A 20,964-nucleotide genomic window follows, 5' to 3' on the forward strand; every position below is an offset into this window, starting at 1 on the left:
AGTGTGATCTGTAGAGATCTTAAGTTAAAATTAAGAGGGGAAAAGAAAATAAAAAATGGATACAATTTTGGTATTTAACTACTAGATCAGAAAAAGGAAAAAAGGGAGAGGAAACCCCTCTCTTTCAAACTTTCCAATAAGCAATTTAATAATGTGACAAAGCAGAGCATATTAAAATATTAACCAAAGCTTCCAGGAAAACCTGTATAATCTCAATTGTTTATTCAAGACCTTTACAAACCTCATAAAAAATTAAGTGGGCTTGGAAAAAAACACACCACAGCCATAGGAGAAAGTTTACAAAACACAATGGTACAGACGCCTGACTGTCTGCCAGCCAGTCCCTCTTAACTTCCATGTACAACTTATTACTCAGCTCCTAACTGGTCAATATCCTAAATAAGAGCATGTCTCCTCCCAAACACCTCATTAGCTTGGGTTTCTTTTTTGCTTTTTGGAGCTAATGTATCCTGTAGGTGCTTTGGTTCATTATTCTCTGCCAGTAACAAATGCTTCATTTCACAATATTTAAAACCTTAGGTTTCTCTAAGGAAAATTATTTAAGATCTTATTTATAAGAATTTAATTAGATCTCTAATTAATCTCACTGTGGGAGAACAGTTCATGAACTATCATGTCCACTTTATAGAAAATGGTGGTAAAAATAAGACAGAATTGACCAGAGAAAAAAGAAAAAAGAGTAAAGACTTTGTTTCACCAAATGCTGACCCTTTCACTTACATGACTTTGAAGACTTCATCTAATCTGATCTTGGTTAATATGAGCATCCTCAAAAATAAAAGGTAGACATAAACACCAGTCTTAGGAGACTATTTGCAATACATAATTAATGTTCTATAAAGTCCTGTAGGTACTTTATGAATAGTAGCTACTTTATTATAAAATGCTCCTTTCTTTTGGACAATTTCTGTCCATACCTTTAGGAAAATTTACAATGAAGTTTTATGAGTTTCCCAGGCAGAATCAAATATTCCACATCTCTTGAAAAACTGTTATAGGAAAATTCAACATAACATTAACATGAGTCAGGTTCATTGATATTCAACTTTCTTATAATTACTAATCCATTGACTTAATTTTGTTGTAGGAAACAAAATTAGAAATGTGAAGCTTTCACAGTTTAGGAAGAGAAATACTCTTTTTTCTTTGAATTTACTTTGTTGATATTATAAAGGTGGTATATTCTTAAATCATTTATGTCAGTATATTTTCCTCCATTCCTTTCTTCATCCCTTCTGAATGTCCTTAAAAGGATTTGTAAAAGAGGAAACTTCATCATAGTGTATTTAGGCAAAAGCGCCAAAATATGTTAACAATTAGAGAAGAGGAAACCTGAAAGACTGCCTTGTTAATTAAGGAACTGGCTATCAAAGAACTCATTACAAGGTAATGAAACCAAATGGCTATTAAAATAAATACCCACAGGAAAAAAATTTGTCTAGCTAACAGTCACCTAATATAGCTTCTTCCCAATAATGACAATAATAAAGACCAAGAAAAGGAGGAAAAGCCATTCAATGCTAAAAACAAAGATTAACAAAACCAGAAATGAAGTGTTCCTAAGTAGAAAGCAGGAGCCAATTTGAGGAAAAGCTACCTGGAATTGAGAATATGAGACAGCAAACATGTTTCCAAAGCCCTCTAAGGACTGTCCACTATTTGTAAAGACCCTGGGCAAAGTATCATAGAGAATAGGTTGTGTAATTTACTGCTCCTAGTCATTAAGTTAGAATACAGTTATTCCTATTTGAATATCTAATCTGTTCCCTGCCATCAACTTTTCTTACTTAAATATGCAGACCCAAAAGGTGAGCATCATTTGAGATTCACTGAAGAGCCCAGTGCTCTAAGAACAGAAACGTAAGGTTCTTTATACCAGGAAGTGCTAGAAAAGTTTTATTTGCATCATACTCAATAGTTTTAAAACATTTTCAGAGTCCAAGTCACTGATGAGGAAGAAGAGATCTCAACTGAGAGAAGAATGTCTGTTCAGAATATATTAGATGCTTACTCATCATCCATGCTCTCTTTTCCTCAACAAAAATGATCCATAGCAATATGAAGTTACAAAAATTCTCATTCTCAGGCAGTCATCAGCTACCAAAGGCAACATCTGAAGAAATCTTTTCACTTCTGCCTCTCCCTATTTCCTTTTTCCTTCTGCTTTGAATATAGACAGGAGGTCAGGAAATCTGGTAGGTTGTGTGTGTGAGTGTGTGTGCGTGTGTGAGTGTGTGTGCGTGTGTGTGTGTGCATGCATGTGTGTGTGTGTTGGTCATGGGGCCTGAACTCTGGGCCTGGGCACTGTCTCTCAGCTCTTCAGCTCAAGGCTAGTGCTCTACCACTTGAGCCACAATGCCACTTGCAGCTTTTTCTGCTTATGTGGTGCCAAGGAATCAAACTCAGGGCCTCATGCATGCAAAGCAAGCACTCTAACACCGAGCCATCTTCCCAGCCCCAGGCAGGTTTTTTAAAACTTTGAGAAAGAGGTTTAAAGAATAACAAGCCTCCAATCACTAACAGGCTTTGTTCTCTGAGCTGATACTATTTCAAGAGTTTGAAATCAACCCAGGAGTGTGCTAGGTAGGTACCTTATCACTTAAGCTAAGCCTGCAGCCCTTTGAAGTTCTTAATGTATGAGAACATACAATCTTCTGTGTTCATACCATTTGGAGTTGGTTCTCTGTTACTAGTGATAATGGATATCTACATGAAATCAGGAATCAAATCTTTTAAGCACAAAAAGAGTAGTAATGTCAAGAGTTGGCTGCTTAACTTGTATGCTGACAAGTATGTAGTCAGTAAAGATACTGTCTGAAGTTCAGTAAAGAGATGTGATGATTAATCAAGACTGACAATTGGATGGAAAAGCAGCTGTATTAATAAAGCATAACTCTGGTGTGTCTTTTAGGGTGTTTCAGAATGGATTAAGGATTAAATAAGGAGTATAGTCTGGGGCAAGGCCAAGTAATTCCACACCATTTCCAAACTACCTTTATCGTAAATGAATACTCATTTGGCTACTAAACCTTTACTTTCTGAAGTTTTGAAAAGCAACCAAACTCATAAAGTTAAAGATGAAGAAAAGCATATAACAACTATCAAAGAAATTTCCTTGAAATTTAGAGGATCATTTGGGAATAGCTTGAAACATATATTCCAAATAAATTGCAAAGCCTACAAGAAATTGACAAATATTAGATGTATACAAAGTGCCAAGAGAACATTAACAACTTAAACATATAATGAACAATGAGACTGAAAAAATAATTAAGAAGTCATTCAAAACAGAAATGCCCATTACTAGACAGGTTCTGAATTCTACCGGATCTTTACAGAAGAACTAACATCAAAGATCCTTAAATTATTCTATAAAATAGAACTGTAAAGAATGCTACCAAATGTATTTATTCTGTGAAGCCTGATACTTAAAACTGGATAAAGTCAAACACACACACACACACACACACACACACACACACACACACATACATACACATACCACACATGCACATACACACACAAAAAATTAAAAATTTTCTTGAAGAACATCGACAAACAAATTCTTGATAAAATACTTGAAAACAATATTATAATGAAACAGGAACCATCATATTTTTAAGCCAACATATTTTTAAAAGATCATATACAATAAGGAAGCTAGTTTCATTCCAGGGGTACAAGGAAAGATGGTGTGATCCATAAATGTAATATATCACATAAATAGAAAAAAGGATGAAAAATCACATCATCATCTCAATACATGATGAAAAAGCCACTGAAAATTCAACCCCCTTCATGATAGAAGCTGGAAGGAAACTATGACTAGAGGGAATATATTGAGCACAACAAAAATATTACAGGACAATTCTATAGCTAACATTATACTGAATGGAGAGAACTTTAACAGTATTTCCACTGATGTAAAAATTGAGACACTCTTATTCAATAAGGAAATGAAAATCACAACACTGAGATTCCATCTCACCTCAGTCAGAATGGCTATCATCAAGAAAACAACAAATGCTGGTTAAAATGTAGTAGAAAAAGAACTCTTACAAGAGTTGGTGAGAATGAAAATTAGTATAGTTTCACTAAGGAAATCAGTATAAAAGTTTTTCAAAACACTAAAAACAGAACTACTGTATGTTCCTGTTATAGTACTCCCAAGAAAATATTTGAAGAAATATAATATGCAATATATAATACAGATAAGTATACACCCATAATATTATACCTGTATTATAATACCCAAGCTATGGAAAATGTTTTGGTATCTGTTTCTGTTATAGTATTCCCAAGCAAATATTTGAAGAAATGTAAGTCAATATACAATACAGATAAATGCACATCCATAATAACTATACTTGTATTTACAATACCCATGTTTTGGAAAATGTTTTGGTATCTTTCAACCAGGGATTACATTTTTCAAAATATGGTATAGCACAATGGAGTTTTAGACATAAACATGAATGAAGTGCTATTTACAGAAAGATGGATGGAAATAGAGCTCATCATTTTAAGCAGAATATAACTGAAAGACAGACAGGTGTCTTCTCTAATATGTGGAATGTAGACTTTACAACATGACATAAACAAAAATGGAGACTATTTTGGGTGGAGAGATACAGTAGGAGTGGTAAGGTGAAAGCAGAGTATCATGGGGTGAATATGATTGAAGTACACTCTGTGTATTAAAATACAAATTTAAAACCTATTCAAAACTGTAAGAAACAGGATAGGAAAGAAGAATGAAAACAACTAATAGAGGGGATAAAGTATATTCATATATGGACATATCATAGTGAAATCCCTCTGTACAATTAATACATACTAATACAAGAAAGAAAGTCCTTAGCTCTATATTTTGGAGTTTTGGCAGCACTTTAGGTAAGCAAAGGCAATCATTACAGGCCTTAGTCCTTTATCTTTCTTCCCCCCTTCCTCCCCCAGTCGTGGGGCTTGAACTCTGGGCCTCAGCGCTGTTCTTCAGCTCAAAGCAAGTGCTCTATCACTTGAACCACAGCACCACTTCCAATTTTCTGGTGATTTATTGGAGATAAGAATTTCATGGACTTTCCTGCCCAGGCTGGCTTTGAACTGAGATCCTCAGATCTCAACTTCCTGAGTAGCTAGGATTACAGGTGTGAGCCACTGGCGCCCCCCTCCTTTATCTTTTAACCTAGACTATATAAAGCAAATTCCTTCCAACTTTTCATGTAGTTTCTAGTCAATTTCTTTCAAATATCTCCCACTGAATTTATTTTTAGGTCAGTTTATAATCCAGAAATTTCTTTTGGAAGCACTCTAGTTTGTCATCCTAATTTTTAGATTCTAGGAGAAGAGCAAAATAACTAGTCTAAATGTGCTCTAACCAGAATAAAATAAAAGAGGATTTTATTATAGTTCAGTCGATCTTAAACTTAGGCATGCATCAGGATCACAAGAGGAACTCATTAAAACACAGACACCTGAGCCAAAGTCCCAAACTTTTTATTTAGAAGGTGTATTAGGCCTGCGTTTTTGCGTTTCCAGCAAGTTCTCTGGTGATACTAACACTATTATTCCAAAGACTACAAATATATAAGGTAACATTCTTTCATGAAACAATAAATGATCTATTCAGCTTTTTGACATACTTCTGACCCTACTGACTAAAACTGAATGAACAGTCAATTCATTTCTTTTTCTTTTTCTTTTTTTTTTTTTTTTTTTTGTTGTTGTTGGTCTTGGGGCCTGAACTCTGGGCCTGGGTGCTGTCCCTCAGCTCTTTAGCTCAAGGTTAGCACTCTACCACTTGAGTCACAGAACCACTTCCATTTTTCTGCTTATGTGGTGCTGAGGAATCGAACCCAGGGCCTCATGCATGCAAGGCAAGCACTCTACCACTGAGCCACCTTCCCAGCCCTGAACAGTCAAATCATATTCTCAAGGCTTTATACAAGCACAATTAATTTAATAATCTACTTAGCAGTCTCATTTATCATTTTCTAACACATTTAAAAAATCAACAATATTCATATAGGAACAAGAATATTATTCTTTATGTGTTAGCTTTAATTCAAAGATGAAAGGAGTTCCAGATATCTGTCATCTCTTAATTTACAAGTAAGCCAGTTTTTTAGATCTCTTGGTGTCCTTTCCTTGCCATTAAGAAATCTCTGAGGCTTCACACTGAGTATTCTACAAATTATTTTCTAAGAGTCCATAACAACAGCACAATTGCAAAGGATGACAGAAAAAACAACAAAATATTTAATCAGCCTCTTGATGCTTTTAAAAAGCCCTTGAAAATAACCATTAATTCTTTCTCACTTATATCAATGGCTTATCTAATTGTCCAATTACTTGATGTCCAAAAACCCAGTTTTATAAACACTTATCCAGAACTGAAAATAAAAGTTTCAAGTTTCAGTGGTTGACTTCAGTTAGCTAATGTGACAAGAGGACAAAGAGCTCTTCCATTTTCACAAAACATGGACAGAGGCCCTCTGTGCAGGGATATTAATATGCTAAGAGAACAGCTTTTGAAAGAACAGATGCACTCAATGTCAATCAGCTAGACTTTAGAAATTAATGACCTTCACTAGCTTTGCTTAGTCATTTCTTTACTGCCAACTTTCTTGGGCATCAAAGTTCAAGACAGTTTGACAGAGTTAAGATACATTCCAAAAATACAATCCTCAACTCTACATAAATTTACCAGCTTATTCAGTGGACCTAACTCTGCTCAGACTTACCCAATTCAAGATGCTTTGGAAAGCAGAGGCTCTCAAGGACCAGATAATTGCTAGATTATAACAATTCCTATGCTATTTCTTCTTCTTTTTTTTTTTTGCCTTACCTATGTTAATAAGAAATCATCTGCCACAAATTGGGTAAAAATATTTATGCTAAATGCTATGAACATAATGCACCTTTATTTATCTTTAAGAACTATACTCACTATAACAACCCTAAAGAATCTGTAAGACCTAAATACTCATTGGAATTTTCAAGTCAAGAAAGAGAGTAAGCCTTAAGGTTCTATGTTCCGCTAAATTAAAGAAGCTGTGCAGAAGCTGCATGAGCTGCTGCTTACCCAAGGAGTAGAGAGCATTTTTTAACTAGGTTTATGTAGCTATACAGTTCCATCAAATTTTTCACACAGGAAAAATAGTGAACTTGGTGTGAGTCTTATACCAAATAAAGGCTGAATAATATAGCTATAGCAAAAAAAATAGCCCAGTAAAGCACAGTCTTTTTAGTTTAAACAAACAAAACCCAGAAATCTACATTTGAAAAGCATCCTGAAAACTCTTAAAACTATGTTAATACTAGAATGAGTAAAACATTAAATGACTTTTTGGCAGTATAATCAATTATAAATATATGCTATAATTCACTGTCTCTATGAGCAAACCAAGTAAGAAAAAAATAAGACCCAAGACTTTGGACAGAAGAAATGGGAAGCTAAATGTAAAATTTCTGACTAGTTCACTGGAGCTGGTAACAAAGCAATTAAGATTTCAGTATACCCTTAATACTGGGCCCATCTGGAAGAGTTCCAAGTAATAATGGTTTTATTAAAAATGGTTCCTTAGTAAACTATAGGTGCAAAGTAATTTGTAAAGACTAGAGAGATTCATCATTTTTAGTATTTAACAAATGAATACAAAAATTGAACTAGAATTTCTCAGAGATTAAAGTAGTTCATGCCTAAAGTAGTTCATTCCTAAAATTTTTGATAGTACACACACACACACACACACACACACACACACACACACACACACAGAAGAACCAATATACTGTTCCTCAGAGGAAATAAGTCTAAACTCCGATCCAATTATGACAATAAATGCATAATGCATAGGTCTTGTGATACCATAAATTTAAAATCCAGATGTGACATTTTTAGCAACTTTTAAACGAAGAGGTCAAGTTAGATGTCTTTCTCAAATACCCACCATATTATTGTAAAAAAATGGAAAGAATGGGAAACACTGTATTGACTTCTGGGAATTCTGAAATTCTGCTGTGCACAAATTGCATGAGCTGCTGCTTGCCCAAGGAGCAGGGAACATTTTTTAACTAGGTCTTACAGAAACTTTCAGTTGTTTAGTTTCCTGAAAGTATGGCTTTACCCTTGTCTTGATCTTCCTTGTATCTACAAATAAGACATTATAGAATATGAGAATAAATTAAGGCTCGTGCACATGTGTACACAGACACACAAACACACATGTACATACATTTCTGCCACCTTGGCTACTGAGCAGTTTTCTTAGGCTATTTCCTATGCAAAAAGGTCATAGGCACACATTCATATTTCTTTATATTCAAACTGACTGGTTCTTTAGGTAATATATAGCTATCTAAAAAGGCTAGTTGACTTTTTTTTGGTAGGAGGAAGCTGTACCAGATGTGACTTCAGCCATATCCCCATCTTTAAAAATTTTTTTAAAAATTCTCCCCACCCCCTTTTTTCTACACTAGTTTTCAGACAGGTTTCACACTGTGCCCTGTGGCCAGCCTTGGACCATGATTCTCCTCTCCAAATTCAAAATAGCTGGGTCTAGGTGACTTTACTTATTTGCTTGCAGTCATGTTATGAATCCAATGGTTATATCAACAAATATTTTTTGAGATTTTCAGATTTAGCTTCAAGTTCTAGGAGGTACAAAAAGTTTACTTTCTTCTTTTCCTTTCTGAGCCATTTCATTCAAATGATAGGATATATTGGGTACTAACAAAATTTTAATCCTGATGTTGTTTGTGATAGATGGCTAAAACACAGTGGGTTTCTGTACATTCAAATAAAATTTTAATTATATATTTGCCAGTTGAAATTAGAAAAGGTTGCATATTTTATCCATCAAGTCTGAATATGCCTAGATCAGTTCCTTTATATCCTGCAAATTCTTTTCTCAGATTATTTAGTTTGATTGAAACACCCAATCAGATTGTAATGTCAAATCAAGTGAGATCAATAGTAATAAAATAAATAATGTTGGCAATATTTATCAAATTTCTGCTGGAGGCTACATACTCATTTGTTACATTATCTGCTTTCTAGTTACTTCAGGTATAATACCATCAAAAGTTGTCTTATGAAAAATACTTCTGACAAGCTCTAAAGTCTATATCATGTATCTTAGGTATCTTTTGTATGCATGTTTATAAAAATATCATTAATTTCCTATTGATTTCTGTACAAGTCAGCTTTCTCATAAATAATAAACAACTTATAAACTTCAGTGGCTTATAAAACAGGTATAATCCTTAAATTGTTGTTTGCGAGGAATCAGGTATTCTGTTTCATGACATTTTAATTATTGAACTTAATTAGAAAAGTAAAACTCCTTTTTGAGACATTCTATAAGGTAGAAGACAGACACAGTGATGGAAGAACCACAGAATGCCTTAAAACATCTTCTGAAAAGTAACAAAAAAAAGCCCCTCTTATTTCCATTTCACTAAAATAAGCAAGTCATATAGCCAAATCTGACACACACACACACACACACACACACACACACACACACGCGCGACTAGATAACTGAGAAGAGTAAAATCTACTAAGACAATTTATCAACACAGACTGACTACAGCAACTGCTGGCATGTTCATGTTCAGGAATGTCGGTGCCATCAAATCTACTCTGCCACCAAAATTAACTTCCTTAATTCTTCTCTATGAGGTTTGATATGAGAATAACTACGCGGTTAATTGTGTTCATATGAAAGATGTGAGAAGATATCACTGAGCTATCACCTTGTTGTTGACACTCTGGCCACAAAATTTTCTGAGAAATCTACTAATATTATTGAAGATTCCATGCATGTGACAATTTTCTATTGTTACATTTAATTTGGGGTTCGTTCTATGTCTTGGATATTTATACTCATGTTTTTTTAATCAATTTAAACAAAATTAAACATTGATTCTTCTAATATTCTTTTCACCTTTCTTGTCCTTCTGAGATTTCTACAATGCAAATATAGTCTACTTAGCGTGCCTCATAGGTCCTTTACCCCTGTTCAGTTTTCTCCAAGTGAATGACTTTAATTCTTGAAATTCAATTGTTTCCATTTTCCTCTCTTCAAACTTATTGATTCTTTTTCCTATTCAAATCTGTCATTGAATCCTTCTAATAAATTTTTCATTTCATCTATTGTATTCTTCAGCTTTAGAATTTATTTTCTGTTTCCTTTCTTTCCTCTCTATTGGTAGTTCCTTATTTTTTCAGATATTATTTCCTTAAATTTCTCCATATTTTCCTTTAGGATTTTAAGTCCCTTTAAGAATCGAGACTACTTATATAATGGCACAGGAGAAAAAAATCTGTGATAATATCTCTGCAGTGGTATGAAGGAATAAAAACAGCAAATTAGGATGGACATGTAACTTCATGGTATGATGTAGTCCTCAGAAACTATCTAATATTCCAAATAGAAATTTATTCCTATGTACACATAAGTCATACATATTATTTTTCTTCCATGTTCTAGTTTTGGTGGCACAAGTCAAAGTCTCCAACACTCAAGTTGTAGTTAGCTAGAGAATAGATGACCTAGCTTCTACATTAATCCACAAGAGATTTCTTCTAAGACTCCCAATGGATGTTGACACTGCAAACAATATCAAGTCCTATAAAATCCTACCTTTGTATCTATGTGGGATTAGTTTCAGGATCTGTTATAAATAACTAAAGTAATAGATACACAAATCTCTTTTACAAAATTACTTAATATTTACATATAGTATATTCCTCTCCTGCCACACACTTTCAATCAACTCTTGCTTATAATGCACGATACAAATAAATGCTATGTAAATAGCTCTTATACTGTATTGCTTAAGATATAACAATGTTCTGTAGAACAATAGTGATGGTTCTTTCTGAATATTTTATCCCACTTAACTACCATCAAATTCGTATTTCCAAATTAGGTATCTTCCATTTAAGAACCTGAATATTACATTCCTTTTCCTAATTTACTAGTTCATGTTTAACATATATACCAGACCTATTAATTAATTTGTTTTTTTTTTTACTTCTATTTCTATTTTTGTTTCATGAGAGTACCTGGGCTTGAACTCAGAGCCTGAAACTCTCATTTGGCTTTCATGTTCATATTTGAGGCCTTACAACTTGAGACATACCTCCAGTCTAGTATTTTGCTGGATAATTGGAGGCAGAGTTTTACAGACTTTTCTGCTTAGACTGGCTTCTACATGCAATCCTCCAGATCTTATTTTTCTAAGCAGCTAGGATTATAAGCATGAGCTTCAGTCACCTGGCTGTCACTAGACTTTATTTTGACACATATGAATTCCTTTTTGTGATTCATCTTTTTTGTAAGATTTTAGAAAAAGTTCATAAATGTTCCAAATTCTTAATTTTTAATTTTTCAATATCTAGTAAGCATTTCAGTGTCACTAGGAATGTTAAAAAATTACTGTGGGGTTTAAATTTTTTTTAACTTATAAGGTAATACATTCAGAGGAGAAAAAAACACTTCAAAGGTAAACTTTTTCTTAGACTACTTATGCTTACTTTCTTTTTACCTTTTTTTCTTTTTCTTTTCTTTTTTTATTATTGTGAAAATACCGTACGGAGGGGTTACAATAACATGAGCAAGGTAATGAGTACATTTCTTATCAAGCATTGTTGCCTCTTCCTTTGTTTCCCCTACCATCCCTTCCCATCTCCCCCGCCCCCACATTCTCCCCCTCCCTCGGCCAAATCGGTAAAGTTTGTTTTTACTTCCAGCAGGAGGATACTTGCCCAGAGCTCTGGGGAGCAGCAGCAGAGCTAGGGATCTGCGAGCCCTGTGTCCTGCCAACCATGGAGCAAGTGGGCTGAAACCCCAGCCTGGGGCTCCACCCACCATTCCCAGTGATGGCAGTGAAGAGGGCTCTGCTGGCCCAGGCTGCTGCACGTTGAAAGTCGCCGTCCAGCTGCACCAACTCGGGCACTGTCCCCGCCGGCCCTGGAGCTGGGGTGCCGCAGCCCCCACCGATGGGGAGGTGGGCCCTGGACCTGTCCTTCGTGTGGAAGGCCGTGTTGACCCTGGGGCTGGTCCTGCTCTACTACTGCTTCTCCATCGGCATCACCTTCTACAACAAATGGCTGACAAAGGGCGCTGGTCCAGCCGCAGGGCCCGCGTGGTGCCGAGCTGGACTCACCACCTCAGGAGAGTGGCCCCCACCGCACTGGCAATGGCACTTGATGTGGGCTTGTCCAACTGGAACATCCTCTACATCACCGTGTCACTGTACACAATGACCAAATCCTCTGCCGTGCTGTTCATCTTGATCTTTCTTTGATCTTCAAGCTGGAGGAGCTGCGTGCAGCCCTGGTCCTGGTGGTCCTCCTCATCGCCGGGGGGCTCTTCATGTTCACCTACAAGTCCATTCAGGTCAATGTGGAGGGCTTCGCTCTGGTGCTGGGGGCCTCGTTCATCTGGGGGCATCCGCTGGACCCTCACCCAGATACTTCTGCAGAAGGCTGAGCTGGGCCTCCAGAACCCCATCGTCACCATGTTCCACCTGCAGCCTCTCATGTTTCTGGGGCTCTTCCCTCTCTTTGCCATATTTGAAGGTCTCCATTTGTCCACATCTGAGAAAATCTTCTGTTTTCAGGACACAGGGCTGCTCCTGAGTGTGCTCGGGAGCCTCTTCCTTGGCGGGATTCTTGCCTTTGGTTTGGGCTTCTCTGAGTTCCTCCTAGTCTCCAGAACCTCCAGCCTCACTCTGTCCATCGCTGGCATCTTTAAGGAAGTCTGCACTCTGTTGCTGGCGGCTCACCTACTGGGCGATCAAGTCAGGCGCTTAACCTCTGCCTCTCCAGAATATCCCTACATGTGGCCTTGAAAGCCCTGCCTTCCAGAAGCCTCAGCTTTCCCATGTCAGCCCCCTTCCCTGACACTGAGCGCCTCCGGTCGCCCTTCCACCCTGCTGGTCTCCACCCCGCTGCGCAGCCGGCCCCCTTCCCCTGGCTGCCCGCCTGCCACCAGCTCTGGGGGGACACGGGTCCCCTGGAGAGGACATGCACCCTGGCTGCACGGGTCACTGGTCTGTCTATCCCAAGGGGACGGTGGCCCTGAGCCCCCGAAGGGCCTGGTGTCCAGCTTGGACTTGGAGCTGCTGCTGCGGAGCAGCCAGCAGGACGAGGACACGGAGGAGGGAGAATACTTTGTGGCCCAGGCGAGGACCCGAGCCCCTGCTGCCGCAGCCTTCGAGACGCCGACACCCAGCAGCGCAGAGCTGGCAGAGAGGTCGCCCTGCCTGGAGCCCGGGCCTGGGAGTCGCAGGGCAGGACCCTGCAATGGGCCGGGGTTCCTGGCCTTGCCCTTCCCTCTGAAGCTAGAGCCTGCCCATGCTGTGCGGGGAGCCATGTTGGACCATGGCAGTGAAGGGCGGGGTTGAGCTCTGCTGGCCTAGCTGAGAGCCAGCAGGGCCTCCAGGGGGCCTCCTGGGGCTGGGGGTGGGGCCTGACTGGGCTTCCTAGCAGTTGGGAAGTGGACCTCATCACCTGGACTGTGTTCATAGAGAGCAGATCTATAAAAAAAAAAAAGGTTCTTTTTACCTTTTTTTTCTTTTCTTTCTTTCTTTTTCTTTTTCTTTTTTTTTTTGTCAGTCATAGGGTTTGAACTCTGGGCCTTGGTGCTGGCCCGGAACTTTTCAGCTCACGGCAAGAGTTCTACCACTTGAGCCACAGCACCATTTCCAGTCTTTTGGTGGTTAATTGCACATAAGAGTCTCACAGACTTTGCTGCCCTGGCTGGCTTTGAATCCTGATCCTCAGATCTCAGCCTCCTGAGAAGCTAGGATTACATGAGTGAGCCACTGGTGCCAGGCTTCTTTTTACCTTGAAGTCTGAATTTTTACTGTTTTTCTTGCTATTTAGTATTTTTTTCAATCCTTAGATGGAGGTCTTGGGGTTAGGCCTATTTTACCTCTGACATGAACAGTATTTCCACCAATAATTTTTTGTTTTACTTCTTTTTCTCATTGCATTATGTGTGATTTTTTTTTTTTAGCATTTTTGACCTCATGTATCTTATTTATTTGGAGGCAGTAATTATATACTGATCTAAAGATCAATTTGATTATATCTGTTATTCACTATGATTAGGATAGTTTGGACTTTTGTGCTTATCAAGTCCTTCCTTCAAGCAGGTGGAAGACAAATAATTAGATGTAAGACCAACTCATAGCTTCAGGTGCTCTGGAAAGGGGAAACAGAGTAACACACTTATGGTCTTCAAATATTTTTCTATCAAGTACAATGATTCTTTTGTCTTGAGACCATGAAGTCTCTGGAGTACAGTTTCCTTAGATTTTAGCCATTACCATTACAGAAACAGCAGCACAAACACAAGGATTTTTCCAGAGTATTAAATCAGAATTAAAAAAAAATAAAGAAGGTATAGCATGACCTTATTTTAGATCATCTCCCTATCATTGTATATCCTAAATATTGAAGATTTGATGGCGATTTAAATTTGTTACTTATACCTTTAGAGCTATTTCCAAGTTAAGGGTAATTAATTTTGTCTTTCTGAGTTTGCAGTTTGTCCTCTCAAGCTACAAGAGAAGCACAACAGAAAGGTTCAGTGGCACATATCTGTAATCCTAATGACAAAGAGAAGCATACTAGAGCGATCACAGCCCAGGCTAGTCCAGGCATAATATGTGACCCTACCTCAGAAATAATCAGCACAAAAGGGGGCTGGCAAAGAAGCTCAAGAAGTAGAGCATCTACTCAGCAACTACAAGGCCCTAAGTTCAAATCCTGGTACTATTTAAAATAAACATCCATCAATATTCTTCAAAACAGCCGTAGATAATATTTTCTTTAAAAACCCTTCTCTAAATATCCTACAAATCTCATGCTGTGAGTGTGGCTTAGTGGTAGAGTACTTGGCTAGCATGCATGATGCCCTAGGTTTGATTCCTCAGTACTACATAAAGAGAAAAAGCCAGAAGTAATTCTCTGGCTTAAATGGTAGGGTGCTAGCCTTGAGCAAAAGAAGCTCAGGGACAGTACTCAGGCCCTGTGTTAAAGCCCCAGGACTGGCAAAAAATAAAATAAATAAGAAACATCCCAGAAATCTCTTCTCTTTGGGGGTTATCTATTATACTTTATCTGTATCTCTGTGTCAACACTGACTATATCTGAATTATTAATACTAGAGGGATGTTCTTTTCAGAATTTATCTGAATGACTGCTGAACCTAATATCCAGGGGAATAACAAAATGCTGAAACAAGGACACAGGATGACCCATTGCAATAAGGATACCCACAGGACAGTATATTAGAAACAAACTTTACAACTTCGGGTAGGGGTGGGGAAGGGAGGAGGAATGTTGGAGGTGGGGGAGGGAAAGCATAGTGGGACAACAACAAGGGAAGGGGTAACAATGATCAACAAGTAAAGTGCTCATTGCCTTACTCATGTAACTGTAACCCTTCTGTAAGCAGCTTTACAATAAAATAAAAATAAAATAATCTATAAAAATTATATAACTTGCAGTAAATAATAATAAAAAACAATAATAAAAAAGAAGTGAAATATTCTGAAGTTACCATTCCAATATCACACTGAGAGTCTACTAGCAAGAGTTAACATGAGTAAAACCCTAGTTTTAGAAACTGTATAGAATGTAGGGTTTTTTTTTGCTCTTTATCTAAATTTTTAGAAATAAATAAAAAATTATTTCCACAGAAATTATCAACAAATACCAGGATTAAACTGGCATCAGCATTTTAAAGGAGGGGTACATTTTCATGGTACTTTTTTTTTGGGTCCGGTCATGGGGCCTGAACTCTGGGCCTGGGTGCTGTCCCTCAGCTCTTCAGTTTAAGGCTAACGCTCTACCACTTGATCCACAGTGCCACTTCCGGCTTTTTTCTTTATGTGGTGCTGAGGAATTGAACCCAGGGCCTCAGGCATGCAAGGCAAGCGCTCTGCCACTGAGCCACCTTCCCAGCCCCTCATGGTATTTGTTTTTTTAAGCTTGGAATTCTCTTAAGTTGGGAGTTATATTCTTTCCATTGGAAAAAGAGAATGTCTATATAAAAAGTAGCAGCCATACCACACCAAAAACCTAAGTAATCCAGATTTTTTTAACCCCAACATATTACTTCAAAAAATGTTCAATTATAGTAGATTATAGGGATGATAATACTGTTACAAAAAGACTCTTAACTTAGAACCCAAAATGAACCGAATTTGGCACTTCCCTAAAATCCACTTTCTTAAGTAATTTAATAGACTATATTTTTTAAACATTAATTAATGTGCTAAAACTTACCATTTTATTTTATTTTATTTTGGGGTCCGGTCATGGGGCCTGAACTCTGGGCCTGGGTGCTGTCCCTCAGCTCTTCAGCTCAAGGCTAGCGCTCTACCACTTGAGCCACAGCGCCACTTCCGGCTTTTTGCTTATGTGGTGCTGAGGAATCGAACCCAGGGCCTCATGCATGCAAGGCAAGTGCTCTACCACTGAGCCACCTTCCCAGCCCCTAAAACTTACCATTTTAAAGTACACAAACCATTTTAGTGTGTTCATATGATGGTGAAGAAATCAACACTATTAATTTCAGAACCTTTTCAACACCTAACAAAGAAGCTATGGCAAATTAAGTCACTCTTTCAATGTCTAGTCCTCCACAAGCATCAGCAAACACTGATTGAGGTGGTGTTTTTTTACAATATAGATTTCTCAGTTGTAGACATTATATGGAAATTGATTCATATGTGTCTGGATTTTTTCACTTACCAAAATATTTTTAACATTTATTCATATTTCAGCATTTTAATACTTCAACTTCTTTATAGCCAAATAATATCTAATTATGGAGATTTGGCATTGTTTATATATCTATTCATCACATGGCAGACATTTGTGTTATTTCTACTATGGACTACTACAAATGTGTTTTCAATTCTCTTATATTTTACCCAGAAGAGCAATTGCTAGGTTATATGTCAATGTCATAACAATTTAAGAAACAGCCAGATTGTTTTCAAACTTGACTATAGTATTTTATATTCTCAAGGGTTTTAATGTCTCCACATACAAACCAATTTCTGTTATTATCATTTGGAGTATAACCATCTTCATCAGTATAAAATAATATTTCATGGTTTTGATTTGCATTTTCCCAACACCTTTTATTATATATCTTCTCTAGAGAAATAATTGTTCAGATCTTTTTGCCCATTCTTACTATTGAGTTGAAATAGTTCTTTATATATTTTGGATATTATTTCTATATCAGTTACTTGACCTGCAAATATGTTCTCCAATAGATCCTTATTTTCTGTATGAATTAAGCCCATAGCAAATAAGAAAAACTTATTTTAAAAGAAGCAGTTTTTAAGGGGGGACCAAGATGGCAATGGGACAGTAGGGAAACACCACAGTTCTCTCCAACCAAAAAGAGAGTTCAAGTTCCAATGTTTAATTTCCCCAAGAGATTGACAACAACAAAAAGACGAACACCCAGAGAAAAACAGGAGGCAGAAAAAAAAGAAGAAAGAAAAGGAAGAATTTCAGAACAGAGAAGCATGAAGACACCCCTCCCCCAACCTTTACTGACTGTGCAGCAACACATCAAGCTGCAGCCAGCCCGGCCCAACGGGGGCTTGTTGGAGTCACTGATCACCCGCACAGAAGACCTCTGAGGCACCAGTGTAGGACCTGCTGATCGTGACACACAGAGAAACCTCAGAGCCACAAGCTGAACGAAGACCCCCCTCATCCACCCCCACTCTCTGAGCAGAGGGGCTCCATCCCGCCAAAGCCACTCAGCCCCATGGCTGGAACCCCAGAAGTACACTGGTCTCCCACAGAATGCCAGTACAGAAGACCTGCAAGTTACTGGTGTTGATCCAGAAAGCGCAAACTGAAACAAACCTCAGTGCTCAGAACCTGCACAGAGACCACTTCCCCACCCCTCGGTCAGAGGCCAGCCTGCAGATCACCCATGGCACTGCCCATCCCCCTGCGCCAACCTGAATAGCATCAACAGAGGCAGAGACAGAGGAGAAACACTGATGCAGAGCCACCACCACCCTGCCCAGCCCATCACGCAACCCAGCCAACCCAGCCCGCAGCGCTCAGCCTGCCCACATTGCCTGCGTGGAGCTGTGCCACTTGCCCGCACCACCAGCCCACATCACATCACACAGCCAGTGGCACCAACTGGGACATTATCAACAGAGGCAGAGACAGAGGAGAAACACTGACAAAGAGCCACCTGGCCCAGCCCACAAGCATATCAACTGAACACTGACTGCAGCGGCAACCAGCAACCAGCAACCTACATCACACAGAAACAACAACTAGCTCCAGGGTAAGTACCCTGCAGGGAACAGCATATCCCTCCTCAAGGGAGACCAGAGCTGGGGGGAACCCAAATCTTGACCCAGACCCCCTATCCCAACACCTGGTCTACAGGACCCACTAAAACTGGGAACTGTACAATTGTTCCACCAGCTCGTGAAGTATGTCCAGCCAGCCAGGCTAGATCAAGAGCGCCCCTGGAAGGGAGCTTAAACACCCAAGCCAGGAACAGCACCCATGGGTCACAACAGCCAACAGGGGAAGAAACTTGAACTATGTACTCCAGGCTGCGTAACCCAGGCAGGATACACATCAGCACAGGTCCAACTGGCATGCCCTAGGCCAGGGACCGGGAGCCAGGACCAGGCCTGGTGATCGGGTTCCTCAGGAACACAACCAACTCCTCTCCAATTGAAGTCAGATGCTGGGCATATGCCTGAGCAAAGGGTGAAAAACAGGGAACTGCACCCCCTGGGAATCGTGCACGTGACAGCAACATACCTGGGTGTCCAGGGCAAGAGAACCAGAAGCCCAAACCCCACCAGAACCCAACTCATATATCCCAGGCTGGGAATTGGACAACTCAGAATGCCAGCATCTGATAATATTCAGGAGCTCAGGTTGGTAAGGTGGCTCTGCGGTAGAGTGCTTGCCTTGTGTGCATGAGGCCCTGGGTCGGATTCCTCAGCAACACATAAGCAGAAAGGTCCAGAGGTGATGCTGTGGCTCAAATGGTAGGGTGCTAGCCTTGAGTTGAAGAACTTAGGGACAGCACCCAGGCTCAGAGTTCAGGCCCATGAATGATTAAAAAAAAAAAAAAATCAGGAGCCCATACCAGACTCCAGCAACTGGGAGAGTACATCCAGCACACCTGATCTCGCCAAGAGCACCTATAGGAGTAAACAGGAGCAGTCTAGGTTGCTCAGTCCTTCTAAAGGCAGGAACTGCTGGTGATCTACACAGACAGCCGAAAGCCCTACAGGGGTCAGACTAGCAGCTGGAGGTCTGCCTCTCCCCCAACAGAACCAAGACCAGGTAGACTCTCTCAGCCAACCCAGAAACAGCAACCAAGCAAAGACAGAAACCTTTTGACCAAAACAAAATTTCAGATTAGTCTCCAATAATCCCTGAATCCCCATGCAAAAACCACAGAGAAAAATTACAAGGTTTATTAACCCAGGATAGCAAGCTACCCCCAAAAGCCAGCAGCCACCCAGGGGAGAACCCCAGTGGAAGCAAAGCAGGAATGGAAGACAAAAGCTACATCCAAGAGATGCTGAAGGCAATGATTCAAGAATTAAAGTGAGAAATAGATCAGAAATTTAAAGAACACAGGAACAAATTATCAAAAGAGATGCAGGATTTCAAACAGGAGATGCACACAAAAATAGAGGCAGTACACACCTCACTAAAAGGTGAGATCAGTACTTTGAGAACCAACATCCAGTCCATTTCCTCCATGCAAACCACAATGGAAGCCATAGTTAACAGAGTGAATAAAATGGAATTTAGAGTGTCAGATACAGAAGACAGAATCACCATCTGGACCAAAAAGTCACAGATATGGAAAAATCACTTAAATTATGCCAAAGGGAAATCCAAGAGCAAGCAGACAGTGGCAAGAAATTTAACCTTCGTATAATTGGAGTGGATGAAGGCAAGGAATAACAAAGCAAGGGAATGCAACACCTATTCAACAAGATTACCAATGAAAATGTCCCACATCTTAAAAATGATAGATCTGAATAATAAAGAAATAATCTTGCATGCAGCAAAATTGAAGCAGGAGCTATACTACAGTGGGAAAAACAATCACTGCAGATCTCTCCACACAGACACTGAATGCAAGAAAGGCATTGAGGAATATTCCATGGATTCCTAATTTTTCCAAAACCTTCATCATAAAGGGGTGTTGGATCTTGTCAAATGCTTTTTCTGCATCTATTGAGAGAACCATGTGGTTCTTATCCTTTCTCCTGTTGATGTGATGAATAATATTAATTGATTTGCGTATATTGAACCAGCTTTGCATCCCTGAAATGAATCCTGTTTGATCATGGTGTATGATTTTTTGGATGAATTGTTGAAGTCGATTGGCCAAAATTTTGTTGAGAAGTTTTGCATCAATGTTCATCAAAGAAATGGGTCTATAGTTCTCTTTCTTTAATGAGTCCCTGCCTGGTTTTGGGATGAGGGTTATGATGGCTTCATAGAATGTGTTCGGTAGTGAGCTTTCTCTTTCAATTTCATTGAAGAGTTGGAGGAGTATTGGTGTGAGCTCTGCTTTGAAGGCCTTGTAAAATTCCGCTGTAAAACCACCTGGTCCTGGACTTTTCTTAGCTGGGAGGTCTCTTATTGCTGTTTCTATTTCAATGCTTGATATGGGCCTGTTAAGATGGTTTACCTCATCTTGGCTTAGTTTTGGCATGTCAATATTTGTTAGGAAAAGGTCCATTTCTGCCAAGTTCTCAAACTTATTAGCATAAAGTTTTGAGAAGTATTCCCTTAAAATGCTCTGAATCTTGGTTGTTTCCGTGGTGATGTTTCCATTCTCCTCTCTGAGTTTATTTATTTGGGTGTGTTCTCTTCTTTTT

The 20,964-nt window shown here is 38.9% G+C and overlaps 1 protein-coding gene and 1 pseudogene across 2 annotated transcripts in view; one reads left to right on the forward strand and one right to left on the reverse strand.

Moving 5' to 3' along the window:
- Nucleotides 1–20,964, reverse strand: part of Exoc6b (exocyst complex component 6B) — a 546,892-nt gene that overhangs the window by 196,287 nt on the left and 329,641 nt on the right. The window lies entirely within an intron of this gene.
- LOC106000483 lies at nt 12,251–13,440 on the forward strand (annotated as a pseudogene). The gene is made up of 2 exons (XR_001175792.1): nt 12,251–12,903; nt 13,103–13,440. The product of XR_001175792.1 is annotated as a solute carrier family 35 member C2-like (transcript).

This window comes from Dipodomys ordii, unplaced genomic scaffold (genome assembly GCF_000151885.1).
Source record: "Dipodomys ordii isolate 6190 unplaced genomic scaffold, Dord_2.0 Scaffold220, whole genome shotgun sequence".
Taxonomy (NCBI): Eukaryota; Metazoa; Chordata; class Mammalia; order Rodentia; family Heteromyidae; genus Dipodomys; species Dipodomys ordii.